Source organism: Lichenostomus cassidix, unplaced genomic scaffold (assembly GCF_008360975.1).
Source record: "Lichenostomus cassidix isolate B80296 unplaced genomic scaffold, HeHo_3.0 HiC_scaffold_886, whole genome shotgun sequence".
Classification (NCBI taxonomy): Eukaryota; Metazoa; Chordata; class Aves; order Passeriformes; family Meliphagidae; genus Lichenostomus; species Lichenostomus cassidix.
The window spans coordinates 80,454-102,087 of NW_028148064.1; the positions used below are offsets into that span (position 1 = coordinate 80,454).

At 53.8% G+C, this 21,634-nt stretch overlaps 1 pseudogene; it reads right to left on the reverse strand.

Annotated features, from left to right (window-relative positions):
- Nucleotides 1-8,272: 8,272 nt before the first annotated feature.
- On the reverse strand, nt 8,273-10,256 carry LOC146420126 (olfactory receptor 14C36-like; annotated as a pseudogene).
- Nucleotides 10,257-21,634: the final 11,378 nt, after the last annotated feature.

Genomic DNA, 21,634 nt, shown 5'->3' on the forward strand with positions numbered 1-21,634 from the left:
TGGCCCCTGGTATAGTTCCAGTCCTTCTCAACAGGTTCCCAGTCATGCCCAGTATGTCCCCAGACACTCTCACTTGCTCCCAGTTGCCCCCAGCATGGTCCCAACTGTTCCCGGTGTGATTCCAGTCTGCCCAGTTTGGTTACAGACACTCCCAGTATATCACAGGGTCCCTCAGCATGCTCATAGTCATTCCCAGGCACTCCCAGCTGCCCCAATAAGGTTCTAGTTCCCTCAGAATAATCCCAGTCTTTCCCAGTTACTCCCAGTTGCCTCCAGCATGACCCCAGTTTCAGTCAGTGTCCCAAAGTGTTGTCCCAGGTACTCCCAGTATGATTCCAGTTGCTCCCAATGTGTCCACAGTTTCCTCCCAACATGGGCCCAGTAATCCTCAGTCAGGTTACACAAATGCCCCTCGGGAAAACATCGGTGAGTCCCCAGGAGGTGTTTTTGGGGGGTCTCAGTGGTGGTGCTGGCAGAGCCCTGGCAGGGGGTGGGGAGATGAGGATGCCCCCAATGGTGGGGGTTGGGCTCTGCCTGGGGTGACATGGGGACCATGTGGGACCAGTGGGGGATGTGGGACACTGGTTTTTGGGAGCTCCAGGAGAACCGTGGGAGGGGAGAAAGGAGAGGGGCAATAGTGGAGCTGGGGGACCCCTGGCAGCCTGGAGGGGGGACCCCTGGGACCCTGAAATAGGGACCACAAGAGGGGGGATCCCAAGGAGCCCCAGCAGCCTGGAGAAAGAGACAGTGGAGAGGGAATCCTTGGGATCCCCAAAAACCTTGGCTCCCCTAAGCAGGACCCTAGAGAGAGGAGACCCTCAGAACCACAATGTGGGTAACTTGGAGAAGGGGAACCCCTGGGATTCCTGGGTCCCCCAGCAGTCTTGGGAGAGTGGGGATGCTGGAGAGTGGGGACCCCCACTACACACAGGACCCTTGCACAGACAGGGGGAGGCTGTGTCCTTCAAACACAATGGAGTCACCCCTTGTTTTCCCCCCAAACCAGGATTTCCCATTCCCAAACTTTGGCTGCATGGAGGAGAAGGCTGTGAGGAGGAGGAAGATGCCCCAGGACAGCCAGGCAGGTGAGGAGGAAGTCACTGCCCCTTTCCTGCTCTCTTCTCCTCCATCTCCCAGCCCAGCATTGCCCCTGGCTGCAGGACAACCCTGCTGCTGACACTGTCCTGCCGAGGATGGGTTGGGAGAATCTCCTTCCCCTTGCCTCTGGCAGAGAGGCCAATCCCAAATCCTCTCCTTGTGTTTCTTCCCACAGGCAATGAGCTGGGCATGGAGACCAGGGACAAGAAATCTTCCCTGAAGAACCTCATGGAGGAGGCTGGTTTGAACAGCTCCATGGCGCAAGAGTCAAGTGGGAAGGAAAAGCCCCGGAGATCCCACACGAGGAGAGGCTCCAAACCAAGCCCAGGGTGCTGTGAGGAGAAAAGACCCACCCTGTTCTAGGAAATTGGCCAGCTGTCAAGTCAGAGCTATGAGCAGGTGACCCATGAGCAGCTTCACACCAGGGAGAAGCCCTACAAGTGCTTGGAATGTGAAAAGAGCTTCAGGGCAAGCTCTGACCTGATCCGCCACCAGATGATCCACACTGGGGAACGGCCCTACGAGTGTGGGGAATGTGGGAAGAGCTTCAGCCAGAGCTCTTACCTGATAATCCACCAGAGGATCCACACTGGGGAGAGGCCCTATGAGTGTCCCGAGTGTGGGAAGAGGTTTCAGACCTCCTCCAATCTTCTCCTCCATGAGCGGATTCACACTGAGGAGAGGCCCTTCCGCTGCCCTGACTGCAGGAAAGGCTTCAAGCAAAACTCTAACCTCATCACCCACCGGTGCATCCACACTGGGGAGAGACCCTGTGAGTGTGGGGAATGTGGGAAGAGCTTCACCCAGAGCTCTAGCTTGACCAGACACCAACGGGGCCACCAGTAAGAGAAGCCCTGCACAAGCCCCAACTGCAGCTTTTTCTTCTGCTCCAGCCTTATTACCTAAAGCCTTATGGTTTTACTGCTATTTGGGAGAAGTGTTTGGTGTTGGGGAGCTATTCCGGATTATTTGGTGCTTCTGGGGTATTTGGTACAGCTTCTTTCTCCATTTTGTGTTTGAAAAGCTAAGAGGGTTCATCCAGTACCTCAAAACTACTTGATTCCACTGAAAAGTACTCAATGTTACCCCAAAATGGCTCAATCCCTGCCCAAAATAACTCAATTCCACAGCCCCTCAGGGTGGGATGGCATAGGAAGGAGATTGGGCAGAGTGGGATGCAGTTCCGGCGGAGTGAGATGGGCATTGGGTGGGGCAGGATGGGTGGGATGGGAATTGGAGGGGTGGAATGGGGGAAATAGGGCTTGGGAAGGGGGTCTTGATGTCCAGGAGGGGTGAGATGGGTTGGGGTGGGGATTGGGACTGTGGGGCAGGGTCAGGATTGAGACAGCCAAAGGGTGGGGTGATGAAGGGAGGGGAAGCCTGTTCCTGAGTGGGTTTTTGGGTATTATATAACGATTATTTCTCATGAGCCTTGAGGCAATAAAGAAAAAGGAGGTTCATCCTTTTGGTGTGGTGCTGTGTGTTGGCATTTGGGGCTTCATTTCTTGTTACTGTTGTTACTATTATTTGTTTGTATTATTTATTAGTGTTATACTTCTAAATCCCACCCATTGTTAATAGTGGCTGGATAGCAGCTCACTAGGAAGATTCCCTTCTTTCTCGCAGTGGGATTGAGCTGTATGGTCACTTCCAAGTTGCCAGTGGCTTCTAAAGATGCAAAGTCCTATTTATGGTGGTTTTGGTGTGGTTTGGAGCTGGGGAAGGGTCTCATCCCCTCCCAGAGGTGCTCTGAGCCTGCTCTGCACCACATCTGCACTTGTGGCACCTCACAGCTGCCCTGCCCTGGGGACATGGCAGGACTCCCTCCTGCCAGGGCTGAAGCTTTGCATGGCCTCTCATGACCCCTCATGTCCAAAGCTCTGTGCTGGCACTGTCCTGAGTGCCAACATCACTGCAGCCCCACGGCCTTTGCTGTCCCCCCGTGTCCATTCCCTGTCCCTGAGTCCCGCCCGGCTCTGGCAGCAGCAGGAGTCGCAGCGCAGTGGGCGCCAGCCTGGCCCAGCCGGGGCTCCCAGCAGGAGCAGCAGCAGCATTGGCAGCCCTTCCCAGCTGCTCCTGCCTTGGCTTCCCCAGGGGTTTTTCCAGGGGAATTCTGGAGTACAGCAACAATCCCCCACAAACTGGTCACTGGGCTCAGCCCTTGGCCTTTCTCCTTCCTCTAACCAGCCCAGGCTTCTCTCAGCATTCCAGTTCCCTGCTCAGAGCCTTTGGCTCCCTGCAATCCTGGCCCCAAGGATCTGCTCTCACGAGTCCCTGGGGAGCCTTTGGTAGTCCCTGCCTTCAGTGGCGGCCAATGATGCTCCAAGGGACTTGGAATTTTGCTTCTGACTCCTTGAGCAGCTTCTTCAACCTTCTCTCAGTCCCTGAGGGTCACAGACTCAGCTCCACCTTGAGGTTCATTAAACTACAGAAAGCCCTCAGGAGTTCTTTGTCTGCCTTCCATCGTCTTCAAGTGTTCAGGGCTTGTACAGCTATTGGAGTCAGTTTGGTGTTCTTTTAAAGAGGAAGTTTTCAAAGTGCACCCATGACTTTTCTTGAATGTCAAGGAAATATTTTTTTATTTTTCCGTTCCGAGAAGACGTGATAGAAGCATTCCCCAAGTGACTTTGATGCTGAATGTCTCCTCAGGAGGTCTGGGCATGTAGAAGAATGAGCCCCTTGAGGGCTGACCCTGTTGGGACAACCTGCTCCTCACCCCCAACCTCGCCATGGCTGACATTGCCCACCTGGCACTGACATCCCTGTTCCCTGCATCACAAACTTGTCCCCTGAGCTCTGCAGCTGGCTGTCCCAGCCCATTGCTCCATGTCCCACCTGCTCTCCTCAGGGCTCTGCCTGCACACAGGCCCAGGAGAAGTTTTCCTGTTTGTGAGGAAAGAATGGAAAAGCCTGAGCAGGTTTCCTAAACAACAAACCCCACTCAGGAACCACATGCTCAGTACAGGCTGCCTCTGATGATGTCACCTTTCTACCAGGGACAATGTGGCCAAAAGTGATCTCTGTAAGCAGAATTCTCTGTATCTTGAAGCACAATTCTCTGTCCCTGTTCTTTCCCTTGATCTCAGTTACAGATGGAAGTTTTTGGTGCCATTCTCACCTTTAACCCCTCTTTTGAATACAAACAGATGTTGAATACAAACAGGTGTGTTAAGCAGGTGTTGTTCAATGTTTATGCAAAGCTTTTGTTTTCCCAATGGAATCACAGAGATCATTGTGACACTTTGGGGCCATGTGGAACCATGGAGACCAAAGTGACACTGCAGGGCCTCATGGATGAAGGGAGACCACTGTGACTGTGTGGCACCTCATGGAACCAAGGGGTCATTGTGACACAGTGGGGCCTCATGGAACCCAGGAGTGCATTGTGACACTGCAGAACCTCATGGAATGAAGGGGACACTGTGACACTGTGGGGCCTCGTTGGAACTCAGGAGACCATTGGTGACAGAACAGGAGCTCATGGAAAGGGGAGAGCCAGGCCCAGGGGACATGGCTGCAATGGTGATGGCTGTGAGGTCACTGCCACTGCAGCAGACTGCTTGGCCCTCAGCAGAGATTCTGGCCAGAAGCACTGTGAGGTCATCCAGCACATCAGAGAACCCACACAACAGGAATTCCATCCTTGGGGAGAGGAGGGGTTTCACTATAGCAGGTTGCACAAAGCTCCTGTCCTTGGACAATTGCTGGGATGAGGCATCAACTTCACTGGAAAAACAGTTGATGTTTTGTGACAATCTCATTATAAAATATTCCTTCCTTATAACAAATCTAAATCCACTCTCATTTAGTTTAAAGATATTAACTCTTCTTCTGTCACTGCAACCTTTGGGAAAAAATGACACTCCATTTTCCTTGCAATTTGACTAATATTTTTCCTTTCTCAAAACCTTGGAGAGGACTCAAAAATCTCCCTACATGGGGTTTGGAGGCCTCATCACATAAGCAAGTTGTGCACTTACAGAGTGGGCTGTGTAACATCATTGAGTGGCTGTATGACATCACAGAGCAGGCTGTGTGACATTACTGACTGGCTTGTGACACCACAGAGCAGGCTGTGACATCCCAGAGGAGGGTGTGATATGTGACATCATAGAGTGGTCTGTAGCATCACAGTGTGGCTGTATGACATTACACAGCAGGCTGTGAGGTCACAGAGTGGACTTGTGACACCACAGGTTGGTTATGTGACATCACAAAGGGGGCTGTGAAAACATGGAACGGCTGTGTGACATCATAGAGCAGGTTGTGACATCATGGAATGGGCTGTGACATCACAGGGCAGCATTATGTGATCATAGCAAAGGCTGTGTGACATCACTGAGGGGGCTGGAAACACAGGGTGAAGTGTGACATCACAGGATGGATGTGTGACATCACAGGAGAGCTGTGTGACATCAAAGGGTGGCTGTGTGAGGTCACTGGGGAGGTCATTCTTCCCAGCCCCACCTCACAGTCCCCCCAGACAAGTCCAACACTGCTCATGCACAGCAGGGTCCCCTGTCCCCCCAGGTCCCCCCTGCCCCCCAGTGCCACAGCCTCCCCCAGAGGATGTTCCACGAGATCGACCCCCAGAGCCTGACATGGGGACAGGGGGGACAGAGCCCTGCGGGGTGGGACAGGGGGACAGGGACCCCCCGGCAGTGTCCCTGTGTCCCTCAGGGTGAGAGCCTGGCCCAGGGCTCCTTCACCCTGTTATGAACGAGGTCTTGAGAGCACTTAAAAAATCCCCAGCAAGGGATCAAGAAAAACCAGATTTAATATTAAGCAACAGCATAACGAAGTTCCTTGGCAAGAGTCACTCTGCTTCTGACTGCACAGTTCAGGCATACCAGGGGAAAAAAGCAACAACAAAAGCAAGGAAATCCAGGCAATCAAACCAGAAATGACCTGAGAATTGGCACTGTGTGTGTGTGTGACAAAAGGACAGTGAGGGCAAGGATAAAAGGAATATGGCCTAAAAGCTTAACAGCCCTCAAACTTAACTGAACTTAACTTCTACATTAACCCTAACTTCTACCTTAAATTTACCAAATTAGCAAAAGAAAAATCCTTAGCACCATTTCACTTAGCTCATACCTTATGACTGAACCTTACTTACAGGCCTAATTCACTCAGATATCCAAGGCACTTCAACACCTCCCAGAGCAGCATTTCTCCCCCATTTCCAGAGCACAGGCACACGTGTGTGCACACAGACAGAAAGAGGCAGTGCCAGGGAGCTGTCAGAAATTGCCCTGGAGGGCAGGGAAATGCTCACTGCAGATGCTTTTGCATCTCCCCAGCAGGCGAAGGGTTGAGCCTGGAGGAGTGGGGGGATCGGCCCAGGGTCCCTCGTTGTTCGGGGATGCCCCGAGTGCAGCAAACGGGAGAGTTCCCGGCTCGGAGAGGCCCCACTCAGAGGGAGCTCACTGCTCCAGGAGAGCTCCAAGGGGCTCCTTTTGGAGCCCTGTTGATAGGACCCAAAGAGATGGGCTTTAGTCACAGCAATGTTCCATCCTGGCTGCACTTCGCATCAACAGCTTTCTCTGACACTGTGAGAACAGGGATGTTGTGCCACTGAGGGGAGAAAAACAGTTCCCAAGGCTGCTCCTAAAGAAAGCAGGAGCTGGTTGGACAGCAGCAGTGCCTGGGAGCAGACAGTGTTTGTGATCAGCTGCAGAGGAGCTGAGCCCAGGGGCTGTTGGCCAAGGCTGAGGCCTAACAAGCATTTCTCAGATCGCAGGGCAGCCTGAGAAGGGGAGGGAGGAATGCACCACCCCAGGGCCCCATGGAACTACGGAGACCATTGTGACACTGTGGGGCCTTGTGGGACCGAGGGAACATTATGACACTGCTGAGCCTCATGGAATCATGGAGACCACTGTGACATTGCAGGGCCTCATGGAACCAAGGGGACCACTGTGACTGTGTGTGGCTCCATGGAACCAAGGGACCATTGTGACACTGCAGAGCTTGTGGAACCAAGGGGCAATTTGACACTGCTGGGCCTCATGGAAGCAAAGGGGCCATTGTGACCCTACAGGACCTCATCAAACCAAGAGGCCACTGGGACACTGCAGCACCATAAAGAACCAAGAGTCCATTGTGACACTGCAGAACCACAGGAGACCATTGTGACACTGTGAGACCCCGTGGAGCTGAAGGTCCATTGTGACATTGCAAGGCCTCATGGAACCATAGAGAGAATATTGAGATACTTCACAGCCTTAAGGAACCAGGGAGACATTGTGACAGTGCAGGGCCCTGTGGAACCAATGAGAACATTGTGACACTGTGGGGTCCCATGGAACCAAGAGCATCATTGTTACACTATGAGGTCCCATGGAATCAAGGGGCCTTTTTTACACTGCTGGACTGCATGGAACCAAAGCTCCATGGTGACACAGAGTGGCCTCATGAAATGAGATGGTGCAGAACCAAAGAAGATTATTATGACACTGCAAAACCCCACGGAACAAAGGGGTTTTGCAGTGTCATTGTGACACTACAGGGCCCCATAAAACCAAGGGAACACGGAACAGGTCTGGCTGGTTTGGCCTCCCGGGGGCTACCTGACTGCTCCAGCCAACCTTGACATGCTGAGAGTCGCTTCTCATCTGCCACTGAAACACTGGGGCTCTCTGCTGTCCTTCCTGTGGAAAAGAACTGTCCTTCTCCTCCAGGCACCCATGGCCAGAATTGGGATTGCACCACCACATTTCCTTCTATTCACAGACAGTTCCCATAGGAATATTGCCTTTTACTTAGAGTCCACAAACAACTGTAATTCCTTTCAAAGGTCTCGTTGAGAAAGTTGTTTGGGGCCTTACACCTGCACTCACCATTCCACAGCCCACATCCCACTGCTCCCAGGAGAGCCACAAGCACCCTGTGAGGCCACAGAGCCCCATTCCCAGGGCATGGGAGTCAGGGCTTGGCTGTCCTGCTTGGCACAGCCCAGGCACGGCTTTCACAGCCACATTCCACAGTTCATTTCCCACCTGGACCCGGTGGTGCCATCGCATTCTGCTTCCTTAGCCCCAGGGATGCTCTCCTTGTCTGCTCATTCCCTCCAGAGTCTCTTGGCAGGGATGGCCTCAGTGGGGGCTGCTGATATCCTCAGCAACTTGGAGGTTGCTCCTGAATTTTACCTCTCCAGAGGCTTGTTCAGCCTTTAGATCTTCAGGAATTCAATGCTTGAGGGCTCATTAACAATCAAAATAGCTTTGCCAGGCTTGGGGCCAGCAGAGAGGCCGGGCAGAGCTGGCCATTGCCGGGAACAGGCCCTGAGCCCCGCAGCAGGATGGAGGTGGGGCACAGCCAAACTCACCTGCAAACCTGGGCTGAGCAGCCAGGGCTGGCAACAGCTGGGGACAGAGGCTGGGCTGACAAATGTCCTGGGCCCCCTCCCTGCTCTGTCCGTGCCACCAAGGGCACAGAGCAGCCTCCTCTCTCGGCCACCTGCCTGTTTTCCATCCCTTCCCCAGGCCCTGGCTCTGCCCCACAAGCCCTGGGCTCAATCCTACCCCTGCATGCTCACACAGGCTGAGATGGACACTGATGGGTTTCTCTGCCAGCTTCTCTCAGCCCAGCCCAGCTCCCTCCAAGCTCTCCCAGCTGCCCTGAGCTCTCTGCAGCACCAAGGGCAAACATGGCAGTGCTGATAACCAGGGAGACCATGGCCAAGTGAGGGAGGCATGTGGAAAAGGCTTTGTGCTGTCCCTGCTCAGAGGGGATCCTCAGCACAGCCCTGAACATCTGCACATAGGAGAAAACAACGAACACAAAACAGCCAGAAGTTATCCAAGCAGTAATGACCATGAGCCAAAGCTCCCTGAGGCTGGAGTGTGAACAGGAGAGCTTGAGGATCTGGGACACTTCACAGAAGAACTGGCCCAGGGCATTGCCCTGGCACAGGGGCAGGGAAAATGTATTGGCTGTGTGCAGCAGAGCAGTGAGAAAGCCACTGGCCCAGGCAGCTGCTGCGATGTGGGCACAAGCTCTGCTGCCCAGGAGGGTCCCACAGTGCAGGGGTTTGCAGATGGACACAGAGCAGTCGTAGCACATGATGGTGAGGTGATAATACTCTGCTGAAATAAAGAAAAAAACCAAAAATAGTTGGGCAGCACATCCTACATAGGAGATGTCCCTGGTGTCCCAGAGGGAATTGTGCATGCCTTTGGGGACAGAGGTGCAGGTGCAGCCCAGGTCAGTGAGGGCCAGGTTGAGCAGGAAGAAGAACATGGGGTGTGCAGGTGGTGGCCACAGGCTACGGCGCTGATGATGAGGCTGTTGGCCAGGAGGGCAGCCAGGGAGATGCCCAGCAAGAGGCAGAAGTGCAGGAGCTGCAGCTGCCACGTGTCTGTGAATGCCAGGAGGAGGAAGTGGCTGATGGAGCTGCTGTTGGACATTTGCTGTGTCTGGCCATGGGGACCTGTTGATGGAGAAAAGGACAGTGACAAGTTAGGAGAGGCTGCTTTGAGCCAAAGCTGTGCCATTCCCTGCAGACTGTCCCACTGGGACTTATCCACCCTTGTTCCTTCTCTGGGAAAACCTTCATCCAGGTCCCTGCCTGAGCTCCACTGGTGCTGTCTGAGTGTGCCATGAGCAGCCAGGCCTGTGTGTGGGGCTCTCGAGGAGCCATCCCTGCCCTGCTGCCCTGGGATTGTGGCCATGGGGCAGAGGGACAAGGCCGAACATTCAGGATTTGTCAGGGGAATCCCTCCTAATGCAGAAAGGCTTGGTAGCATTTTCACTTGCAGTTCCACAGGATAGCAGGAGGGAGTTTTAAGGAATGCTTTCCTACCCACACATCATTCCTGGTTCTCAGAGGTTAAGAAATCCCCAGCATTTCTGCTGTACTCAGAGTTTGACACTGAGAGATGTGAGAGGCAAAGGGATTCCCTTTAGCTCAGGGCAAGGTGAGGGGCAGGATGGGCTTGTTCCCAACTGCCCTGGGTTTGCACCTTTAATGCAATCACAGCACAATCACACTCCCCTGTCACCCTGGGAAGAAACCAGACCCTGCTGAGAGCAGAGGGATCACTGAATGTCTCACCATCTCCAAAGGTCTCTCAGCAAGGTCTCAGCCCCTCCTTCTGCCAAGGACACTCACTGTTACCTTGGCAAACCCGAAAGCATTTCTTCACTTGTGGCATCTCTGCACTTCCCCGTGGGGCATTCAGGGAATTCTGAGAGGCTCTGGCACAGATTTTCACCCAGGAGGGAAGCTCAGAGCTTGGAAGGACACAGCAAGGAGATCCCCAGGTGTGCTCATGATGGCATCTCAGGGAGGGAGGCTCAGCTCCTTCCCCTTTCCCATGGACTGCTTTGCCCACAGCCCCACAGGTCACAGGGAAGCTTGGACACCCCATTCCCATGGACACAGCTGCCTGGGAGGAATCCCAAGGGCAGTGCCTGCCTCAGCTGCTGCAAAGCCCAGAGCCTCCCTGAGAGCACCAGATAACAGTGACAGTATCAGAGGAATGCAGAAACAAGAGAAGATGTTGTGGTGCTGTGCCTGAGAGGGCAGGGCAGGGACAGCCTGGCACTCAGGACAGTGTTCCCTGTGCCCAGCTGTGCATGGCACCTCCCACACACCAACTGTGCCCTCCTGCCCACAGCATTGCTCTGTTCAGCTTCCTCTCCTTCCCTCATCATCTCCCTGTGCTGCACATGTTCCTCCTGAGAGGAGCCTTGTCCCTGTCAGCGCTCACAGAGCCCATCCCACCCTCTGTGCACTCACCCGGCCCTACAGAAACCTGCCTGTCTGCAGGGCCCTGCCTGGGGGAGGCTCTGTGTGCAGGTGGGCAAGGGCAGCTGGCAAGAGCCCTGCTGGGCCCTGCAAAGGTGCTGCTGCTGCTGTCCATGGGCTGAGCAGTGGCTGAAGGCCCTTGAGGAGGCTCCCAGCAGACACACTGAGCACCCAAAGGTACAGAGCAGGAGTTATTGTTCTTTGTGTCTGCAACCCTCGGCCCGGGAGCATCGCCCCCCTGGGACATCCCACAGGTGAGCGGGCAGGGGGAGCTCAGCCCAAATATCTTGGGCAGTGCCTGGGGTTGTTTTTGGGAGGAAGGGATTTTTGGACCTTGTAGGACTGCAGCACCTAACCCCAAATATCTTTGTTGGCTGCCTGGTAGGGATTTTTTTTTTGGGGGGGGGGGGAGAGGGGGCTGATTATTTAATCTTGCAGGACTCTAAATGTGAGTCTCAAATGCCCCTTGGGGGGATATGGGGGAGTCCCCAGCACGTGGGATTTTTACGGGATCCCAGTGGCGTCTGCCGGGAAAAGGGATGGGATGGGATGGGATGGGATGGGATGGGATGGGATGGGATGGGATGGGATGAGGCTGGGAAGGGTTGGATGTGGATTGGGGTGTGGGATGAAATCTGGGAGAGGGGGATGGGTGGGATGGGGCCTGGGATGAGGCAGCCGAAGGTTGGGGGTGATGAAGCCGGGGGGACCCCACTCCTTAAGGGCTTGCGGGGTAGCTGGCACCTGTGAGGGAGTTTTGGGGTACCCCTGATCCTTCAGGGGTGGCACTGGCAGCGGGGGGACACGTGGCTCCGGCACCTCTGGACCCCACCTGCGCCCCCCCTCGCCTCCAGCGCCCCCCTAGAGCGGAATTTGGGGAGGGGGGAGGGGGGAGGTGGGGGGCGCCCAGGCCGGGCCCCCCTTGCTGTCCTGGCAACTGGGGGCCGAGTGCGGGGGGAAACTGCGGGCATTGCCCGGCCCTGCCCGGCACGGCTGATACCCAAGCCCCAAGCCCCCTGTCCATCCCTGGGGCTGATTGGGGGGTTCCCCCCACCCAGCAGCCAGTGCTGCAGCAGCCGTGGGGCAGAGGAGGGTGGGGAATGGGGTTCTGGGGTGGGAGCAGAGGAGGAGCGGGAGGAAGAGGAGGGAGAGAGGAGGAGGAGCAGGAAAAGGAGGAGCAGGAGAACCATGAGATTTCACCACCCACTGTGTATGCAGCACCCCTGGCTCTGGGATCATTGCCCCTCCTGTATTCCACAGGTCAGCAGGGAGGGGGAGCTCACCCCAAAGCTCTTGGGGGGTCTCTGGGAGGGTGTTAGTTTTTGAGGGGTGTTTGGAACTCGCAGATTCTGGAAGTGAGCCCCAGATATCTTTGCATGTCCTTGGCAGCCTGGAGGGGTGGGGGAGGCTGGAGATGAGGCAGGGCTGGGACACTGTGACACTGAAAGGGGCAATGGGGAGAGGGGGAAGCCCCGAGTGCCTGGAGTTGGGGGAGCCTGAAGAGGGGGACCCTGGGAGCCCTTGGAGCCAAAGCACAATCAGGGAAAAAGGGACCCCTGGGAGCACCGAAACCCCACAGCATCCCTAATCTGGACCCAGGAGAAGGAGGATCCCCAGGACCCATGGGAGCCCCAGCAGCTTTGAGAATGGGAAACCCCAGAAACCCAAAGAGAGGAGACTGGAAAGGGGAAACTCCTGGGAGGCTTTTTCTGAACTCATTCTTATTTTAGGAGGATCTTATAGACACAAAACAGCCGGTGACTTCTGGAGATAGACTTGGGCAGGAGGAACCTCCAACCCAAGGCACTCACACCTTTTTTTTACCCAAACGAGGATTAGCCAATTCCCAAATCTTGGCCAGATGGAGGAGGAGGCTGTGAGGAAGAGGAAGATGCCCCAGGACAGCCAGGCAGGTGAGGAGGAAGTCACTGCCCCTTTCCTGCTCTCTTCTCCTCCATCTCCCAGCCCAGCATCGCCCCTGGCTGCAGGACAACCCAGCTGCTGACTCTGTCCTGGTAGGGATGGACTGGGGGATCTCCTTCCCCTTCCCTCTGGCATGGAGGTAAGTCCCAAATCCTCTCCTTGTCCTTTTTTCCCCAGACAATGATCTGAGGAGAGAGACAACGGAGGACAAGTCCTTATGGCAGAACCTCATGGAAGAGGCCATTTTGAGCAGCTCCATGACCCAGGAATCCAACCACGAGGAAAAGCCCCAGAGATGCTGCACAAGGAGAGGCTGCAAACCCAGCCCAGGGTGCTCTGAAGAGCAAAGACCCACCCTGTGCCAGGAAGTTGGCAAGAGCTTCAGACAGAGTTCTGAGCTGGAGATTCCTGAGAAGCTTCGTGAGACTGAGAAGCCCTACGAGTGTGGGGAATGTGAGAAGAGCTTCAGAAAGATCTCCCACCTTATGGTCCATCAGCGGATCCACACTGGGGAGAAGCCCTATGAGTGTGTGGAATGTGGGAAGAGCTTTAGCCAGAGCTCCCACCTGATTCGTCACAAGAGGATCCACACTGGGGAGAGACCCTACGAGTGTTCCGAGTGTGGGAAGAGGTTTCTAACCAGGTCCAATCTCCTCAAGCACCAGCGGATTCACACAGAGGAGAGGCCCTTCCGCTGCCCTGAGTGCAGAAAGGGCTTCAAACACAACTCCACCCTCATCACCCACCAGCGCATCCACACTGGGGAGAGACCCTATGAGTGTGAGGAATGTTGGAAGAGCTTCAGCCAGAGCTCCCACCTGGTCCGTCACAAGAGGAGCCACACAGGGGAGAGGCCCTACGAGTGTTCTGAGTGTGGGAAGAGGTTTCAGACCAGCTCAGATCTCCTCATCCATGAGCGGATTCACACAGAGGAGAGACCTTTTCGCTGTCCTGACTGCAGGAAAGGTTTCAAGCGCAACTCCACCCTCCTCATGCACCGGCGCATCCACACCAGGGAGAGACCCTATGAGTGTGGGGAATGTGGGAAGAGCTTCAGCCAGAGCTCCCACCTTATCCGTCACAAAAGGATCCACACTGGGGAGAGACCATATGAGTGTCCTGAGTGTGGGAAAGGCTTCACCCAGAGCTCTGACTTGACCAAACATCAAAGGAGGCACCGGTGAGGGAAGCCCTGCGAGTGCCCTGAGTGGGGGAAGAGCGTCATGCACTGCTCCATATTCATCTCCCATCAGACGACCCAAATTGGGAAGACCCCTGGTGACCCACACTCCCAGTGACCCAGTATTGTGGTCTGACCCTGGCCAAATGCTGGGCACCTACAAAATCTGCTTTCTCTTCTCTCCCCTGCTGCAGCTGTGCAGAGGGGAGGGGAAAAAAACCCCAACCCTAACACACACACACACATAGGGCTCATGACTCAAGATAATGAACCGGGCAGGATGCAGTGAAGGGTAAAACAGGCTGAGAACTTAAAGTTGCAAAGTTATTTATTGGTAACCTAACCCTAAACAGAGTCAGAGGAGGCAAATGAGAACTAAAAATAAGCTCTTAATACACTGTTTCTCTGCTCACCCCCCTCCCTCTTTCCCATCAATAGCACAGGGGGTTGTGGCGGGCAGGGTATGGGGCAGGGTATGGGGCTTTTTTGGTCAGTCCATGACCAAAATTTCTTCTGCTGTTCAGGGAGAGGAGTCCTCTACTTAGCCATGGGTCCCTCCCACTGGAGACAGTCCTCTGCAAACTTCTTTGCCGTGGGTCCAATCTCTCGAGCAGCAGCTGCTGGAATCTGCTGCCCCATGAGTTCTTGTCCACAGGGTTCAGAGCTCTGAGCCCAGGCCAGGCTGTTTCCATCCCAAGGAACAAGGCCTTTCCCTGCACTGGGACTCCCACTGGATCACAGCTTCCTCCAGGCATCCACCTGCTCCTCTAGCGTGAGCACCTCCCCACGGGCTGTGGGTGGATCTCTGCACCCCTCGTGGACCCCATGGGCTGCAGGGGGACAACCTGCTTCACCATGGTCCTCACCACGGCCAGCAGAGGATTTTCAGCTCTGGTGCCTGGAGCACCTCCTCCCCCACCTTCTCCACTGACCTTGGTGTCTCCATGTTGTTTTCCCTCACATATTCTCACCTCCTCCTCATCTTCTGTTTAAAAAGAATTGCTTGCTCACATTGTTTTGATTTCTTCTTAAATATGATATCCCAGAGGTGTAACCAACATCTCTAATTGGCCCAGACTTGGCCAGCAGCATGTCCAACATCTTCAGAGCCATCAGAGATTGGCTCTGCTGGACATGGTGAAAACTTCTAGAACATTCACCCAGGACACACAGGAGCCATTTTTGTGCTCCTCCCCACCCACTAGCAAAATCTGGGCTAAGCAAAACCAACTCATGAACACAGGGGTGAGTTTTCTCCCAACCCTTCAGCCACTTCTTCAGGCCTACCACAACAGCTTTTGAAGAGTTTGAGTTTCCCCTAGATGCTAAAGATAGCTTGCTGATGTTCTGGGCTAAGCAAAACCAACATACTCAGGTTGGGAAGGCACCTAGCTGGTGGCTTCCATGTCCTCCTGATTCCCTGTGGCCACCTGGACAAACACAGGGGCAGGAACATCCATTGGGACTCAGACTGACATCCGAAATTCATTGGGAAGAGCTGATTTATTAATGTTACACCCTATAAACTGTTACCTGCTGTGTAGTTGTTTCTTCTGGTGGCATCAGGAAATGATGGATGATCTTGGAGGTCTTTTCCAACCTAAATGATTTCCTTCTTCACCTTGTCAGAACAACCAAAGCTGAGGTAAAATAAAGAAATTAAACAAAGAGATCTAAAGCTGCACCATTTTACTGTGCATTTGGGGGTGAATGTGGGGTTGAGGGGAATATCCATGAGGATTTGGATATCCCGGGGCTGCCCAGGCTGGGGGACAGGACAACAGTCTCATAGTTGTTCCAGCAGAATGTGTCCACCTGAGCCCATGTGTTCTCCAGGAATTCTGGTTTTCTGTCCCACTCCCTGGCCTGGGTCTCCCCATGTGGGGTGTGCCCCCCAAAGTGCCCAAATCACTGCTGAAGTGCCCAAGCTGCTCCCAGCTAAGGATGTTCCTGTCCACCAGCCTCTCCTGGTCAGTACCATGGGGGGTGGTAGGGCGTTTAGGGGATCCTGGGGGCATTGGGAGGGGCTTTTGTTGCTCTTGGGAGCATTTGTGGTGCTAGGAGAGAGTTTGAGGGGGTTTCTGGGGGCTCTGTGAGGTTGGTTAAGCATCCTGGCAGGGCTGTGTGGCTTGGAGAGAACTTGGGTGCGTGTAGCGGGAGATGAGAAAGGGATTTGGTGGCTCTTGGGCCCATTGATATTGCAGGGAGTGGCTGGGGGGACCTGGGGAGAGGTTTGAGGGGGCTGCGAGTGACTGTGGGGCTGGGAGAGCATTTTAGAGTTGTCATGACCACACCAGACTCCCAAAGCTGCCCGAAGACCCCAACCTCCAAGGTGCTGCTGGGGTTTGGGGGCTCCGTGTTGGAGTTCATCCTCCTGGTGCTGTGGGAGAAGGTGAAGGGTGTCCAAAGGGGTCCTGTGTGTCCCTGAGAGCATGTGTGACCCCCATCCCAGTGTCACCTCCTTTTCCCTCCCCACAGGGCTCCTGACCCAGCTCCTGCTCCCCCCAGGAGGGAATTTGGGGAGGGGGCAGAGGGGGTGCACAGCCCCCGCTGGGGGATGACCCTGAGCCAGTGCCCTTTGTTTAGCACCAACCTGGGCTTGGGGCTGCAGGAGGAAGAGGCCGATGGGAAGCAGATCCTGCAGGTGGGACAGTGCTTGGGGTCAGGGCAAGGTCCTGCCCTGCACACCTGGCTCAGGTGTGACACTGCCCCGGGAAGGGAGCGGGACATTCCCATCCCCACGGATCAGGGCTGTGAGCAGCACTTGGAGCACAGACATGGAAATACTGGGAGGAACTGGGAGCACCCTGAGGGTGTGAATTATCCCCACCACCACCTTTCCAGGGCAGCCCTGGATCTGAGAAATGCTCGTTAGGCCTCAGCCTTGGCCAACAGCCCCTGGGCTCAGCTCCTCTGCAGCTGATCACAAACACTGTCTGCTCCCAGGCACTGCTGCTGTCCAACTAGCTCCTGCTTTCTTTAGGAGCAGCCTTGGGAACTGTTTTTCTTCCCCAGTGGCACAACATCCCTGTTCTCACAGTGTCAGAGAAAGCTGTTGATGCAAAGTGCAGCCAGGATGGAACATTGCTGTGACTAAAGCCCATCTCTTGGGGCCCTATCAACAAGGCTCCAAAAGGAGCCCCTTGGAGCTCTCCTGGAGCAGTGAGCTCCCTCTGAGTGGGGCCTCTCCGAGCCGGGAACTCTCCCGTTTGCTGCACTCGGGGCATCCCCGAACAACGAGGGACCCTGGGCCGATCCCCCCACTCCTCCAGGCTCAACCCTTCGCCTGCTGGGGAGATGCAAAAGCATCCGCAGTGAGCATTTCCCTGCCCTCCAGGGCAATTTCTGACAGCTCTGTGGCACTGCCTCTGTCTGTCTGTGTGCACACACGTGTGCCTGTGCTCTGGAAATGGGGGAGAAATGCTGCTCTGGGAGGTGTTGAAGTGCCTTGGATATCTGAGTGAGTTAGGCCTGTGAGTGAGGTTCAGTCATAAGGTATGAGCTAAGTGAAATGCTGCTAAGGGTTGTTCTTTTGCTAAATTGTTAAGTTTAAGGTATAAATTCAGGTTAAGGTAGAAGTTAAGTTCTGGTAAGTTTGAGGGCTGTTAAGCTTTTAGGCCATATTCCTTTTATCCTTGCCCTCACTGCCCTTTTGTCACACACACACAGAGTGCCAATTCTCAGGTCATTTCTGCTTTGATTGACTGGATTTCCTTGCTTTTGTTGTTGCTTTTTTTCCTTGGTGTGCCTGAACTGTGCAGTCAGGAGCAGAGTGACTCTTACCAAGGAACGTTTCTGTGCTGTTGCTTAATATTAAATCTGGTTTTTGCTGATCCCTTGCTGGGGATTTTTTAAGTGCTCTCAAGCCTTCGTTCGTAAGAGGGTGAAGGAGCCCTGGGCCAGGCTCTCGCCCTGGGGGACACGGGGACGCTGCCAGGGTGGTCCCTGTCCCACTCTCCCACCCCCCAGGACCCTGTCCCCCCTGTCCCTGTGTCAGGCTCTGGGGGTCGATCTTGTGGAACATCCTCTGGGGGAGGCTGTGGCACTGGGGGTCAGGGGGGACCTGGGGGGACAGGGGACCCTGCTGTGCACGAGCAGCGTTGGACTTGTCTGGGGGAACTGTGAGGGGGGCTGGGGCAGAGTAACCTCCCCAGTGATGTCATACAGCTACCCTGTGATGTCACACAGCCACCCTGTGTTGTCATAGCCCACTCTGTGATGTCACAATCCTCTCTGTGATTTCACACAGCCTTCACTATGGCCACATAAAGCTGTCCTGTGATGTCACAGCATATTCGATGATGTCACATAACCACCCTGTCATGTCACACAGTCTACTGTCTGACCTCACAGCTTTCTGTATGATGTCATTCAGCTACACTGATGTCACAGTCGCTCTTTGATGAGTCACAACCAACCAGTGATTCCACAGCCCTCTCTTTGATGTCACATACCACACCCTGCTCTAGGATGTCACAGCCTGCTCTATGGTGTCACAAGCCAGTCAGTAATGTCACACAGCCCACTCTGTGATGCCATACAGCCACTCAATGATGTTACATAGCTCACTCTGTAACTGCACAGCCTGTTCTGAGGTCATACAGCAACCCTGCGATATCACAGCCTGCCCTGTGATGTCACACAGTCCCCTCTGTGATCCTTTAGCTGCTCCATAACCTCACACAACCAATTCTGGGATGTCATAGCCCAATCTGTGACTTCACAGAACCCAGTCTGTGATGTCACACAGCTCCTTTCTGACATCACAGCTGCTCTGTGGCTCTCTGACACAGCCCCAGAGGTGCCCATGGCTATGACACAGCCCCCTCTGGGCCATGGCACAGCCCCTGCCAATGCTGAGCACCTGTGAGCTCTGGGTGTGCCCTGCTCGTGTCCCTGAGATGGCCTGGCAGTGCCCCAGCCCTGCTGGGCTGTGCACAGGAGCTGCTCCTGGGCAGAGCTGTCTCTCTGCAGCGCTGCCGCTTGCCAGGAGCTCCTCTGTGCCAGGAGCCCAGCCCAGCTCAGGCAGCACAGCAACAGCACAGCGACTTGAATGACCCTCGTGGGGCTTTGGTGCTCAGGCCCTGAACATCAGTCCCTGAGAGGGAGTTGCAGAAACCTCTCAAGTATTCAAAGGCAGAATTGAACTCCAAAGTTCCTAATACCATAAATGGGTCCCACTGAGGGACACAACTGAGAAAGTGTCCCCATGTCCCAGTTGGAGGAGGAAAGTGGAGACAGGGATGACACGTGGGGACAAAGAGAAGCCAAGTCTTTGCGCCCTTGGGAACAGCAGTGTCTCTGCTACCAAGGGCTGTGAGGAAACACCTTGTCCCGAGGCACTGGGCCCTCCTGGCACAGCCCCAGCAAGGCTGGGCACTGTCACCCCCTTGTCCTGCCCTCAACATCCCCACCCCACATCCCAGTGGCCTCGAGGATCTGCTGGAAGGAGTCCTGGGGAGCCTTTGGCAGGAATGGCCCTGGGGGGCTTCTTAATGCTCCCAGGGACTGCAGGTTTTTCAAAGGACTTTGGCTTTTGGTTTTGCCTTGGAGTCTTTGAGAGGTTTGTGCAATCATGGCCTCCAATTATCTGCTCTAATTAGTCCCTTGATAGGCTTTGTCAGAAATGACACTCAATGGGGCTCATTAATGCTTCAAGGTACTTCAGTTTTTTTAAGATATTTTTCCATTCTCTTTTTGACACTGAGTCTCTGGGAGGTTTGTGCAATCATGGTCTCCAGTTGTCTCCTCCAAGAACTCGACGAGGAGGCTGTGTCAGGGATTGACCTCAGTAGGACCCTGACATAACGACGAGAGGGAACTCACGGCAGTCTCAATGTGAGATATAAGCAAGCTCCATTTTATTTCACCAAACGAGAAACTTATATACTGTTACAGATGCTACTAATTATAGTCACACACGTATCTGCAGTTTGTTCTCACACATTCAGGGATCCTCCTGGTGACTCCCTTTTTCTTTCTCATAACACTCCTGACTCCCTATTTTTTCCCATGACATTCTTCTCACAGAACATTCTCAGAAAAACAAGCCACTGTAGCTTGTTAGGATTCTAATTAAGGTCTGAGTATGCTGAGGCCCTGCTCAGGTGTGTTCAGTTAGCATAAGTTTTGCTGGAAAACTGCATTTTCCAACAGGACCCATTAATTCTTTGAGACACTTTGGGTTTTTCTCTGACTCCTGGAAAGGTTTGTGCAATCTGCTCTCAGGCCCTGAGGTTCAAGGGCTCAGCTCCAAATGCAGCACTGGGCTCATAAGGATCAAGAAATTCCTAACAAACCATGGCTCTCCCTTCATTTTCCTCTGGTCTAATGCACTTCATTAACAAGTTTTTTTTTATGGTTTTGGAGAAATATTTCAAAGAGTTTCTAATAAATCCACATTCCTATTTTAAAGGGTGTATTTTTCCATTTAGAGAAGAGGTGAATGCAGCATTCAGTGATTGATATTGATCCAGAGTGTCTCCTAAGGAGGTCTGGCCTGGTCAGAGAAGCTGTGCCTTGAGGTCTGACACAGTGAGGACAACCTTGCTCCCCATTCCCAAACCCCATCCTGTCTCTCCTCACTTACTTGTGGACTGCTTTCCTTGGAGAACTGGCTGCACACAGGCAAACAGAGGTTTTTCCTTTTTTTCTTTTTTTTTTCTTTTTTTTTTGAAGCACTTTTAATCTCCTAAGTTTCCCCATTGAAAACAGACATCCTCCTCCAGTGTGTCCCAAGTCCAAACTGCCACCAAGGAGGTTCCACTTCCTAAAGGCAGAACCATGCAAGGAATGTTTTAGACCTTTGGACTCCTTGGTTCCACAATGCCTTTCTGTGTCCCAATGATCCCTTGGTTCCATGAGGTTCCATAGTGTCCCAACGGATATTTAGTTCCATAGGGCCCCACAGTGTCATAATGCCCTTTTTGAGTCCATGAGGCCTTGCTCTGTCACACGGACTTTTGGTTCCATGAGGTTCTGTACTCTCAGCAATGGTCTCCTTAGTTCCAAAGTGTCACCATGGACCCTTGGTTCCATGAAGCTCTGCTGTGTAACAAGGTTCTCCTGGATTCCATGAGGAATACAAAAGCTTTGCATAAACAATGAGCAAGACCATGGCCTCCTTGGATCTGCGCTGTCACAAAGGACAGTTGGTTCCATGAGGTCCCATACTGTCACAATGGATATTTGGTTCCACAAGGTGCCACAGTGTCACCATGGTCTCCTTGGTTCCACAAGGTCCTGCAGTGTCACAAAACCCTATAGGTTCCATGAACTCCTGTTCTGTCAGCAATGGTCTCCTGAGTTCCAACGAGGCCCCACAGTGTCACAGTGTCCCCTTCATTCCATGAGGTTCTGTAGTGTCACAATGCACTCCTGGGTTCCATGAGGCCCCACTGTGTCACAATGACCCCTTGGTTCCATGAGGTGCCACACAGTCACAATGGTCTCCCTTCATCTATGAGGCCCTGCAGTGTCACTTTGGTCTCTGTGGTTCCATGTGGCCCCAAAGTGTCACAATGATCTCTGTGATTCCATTGGGAACACAAAAGCTTTGCATAAACATTGAGCAACATCTGCTTAACACACCTGGGAACATCTGTTTTTATTCAAAAGAGGAGTTAAAGGTGAGAATGGCACCAGCAGCTTCCATCTGCAACTGAGATCAAGGGAAAGGA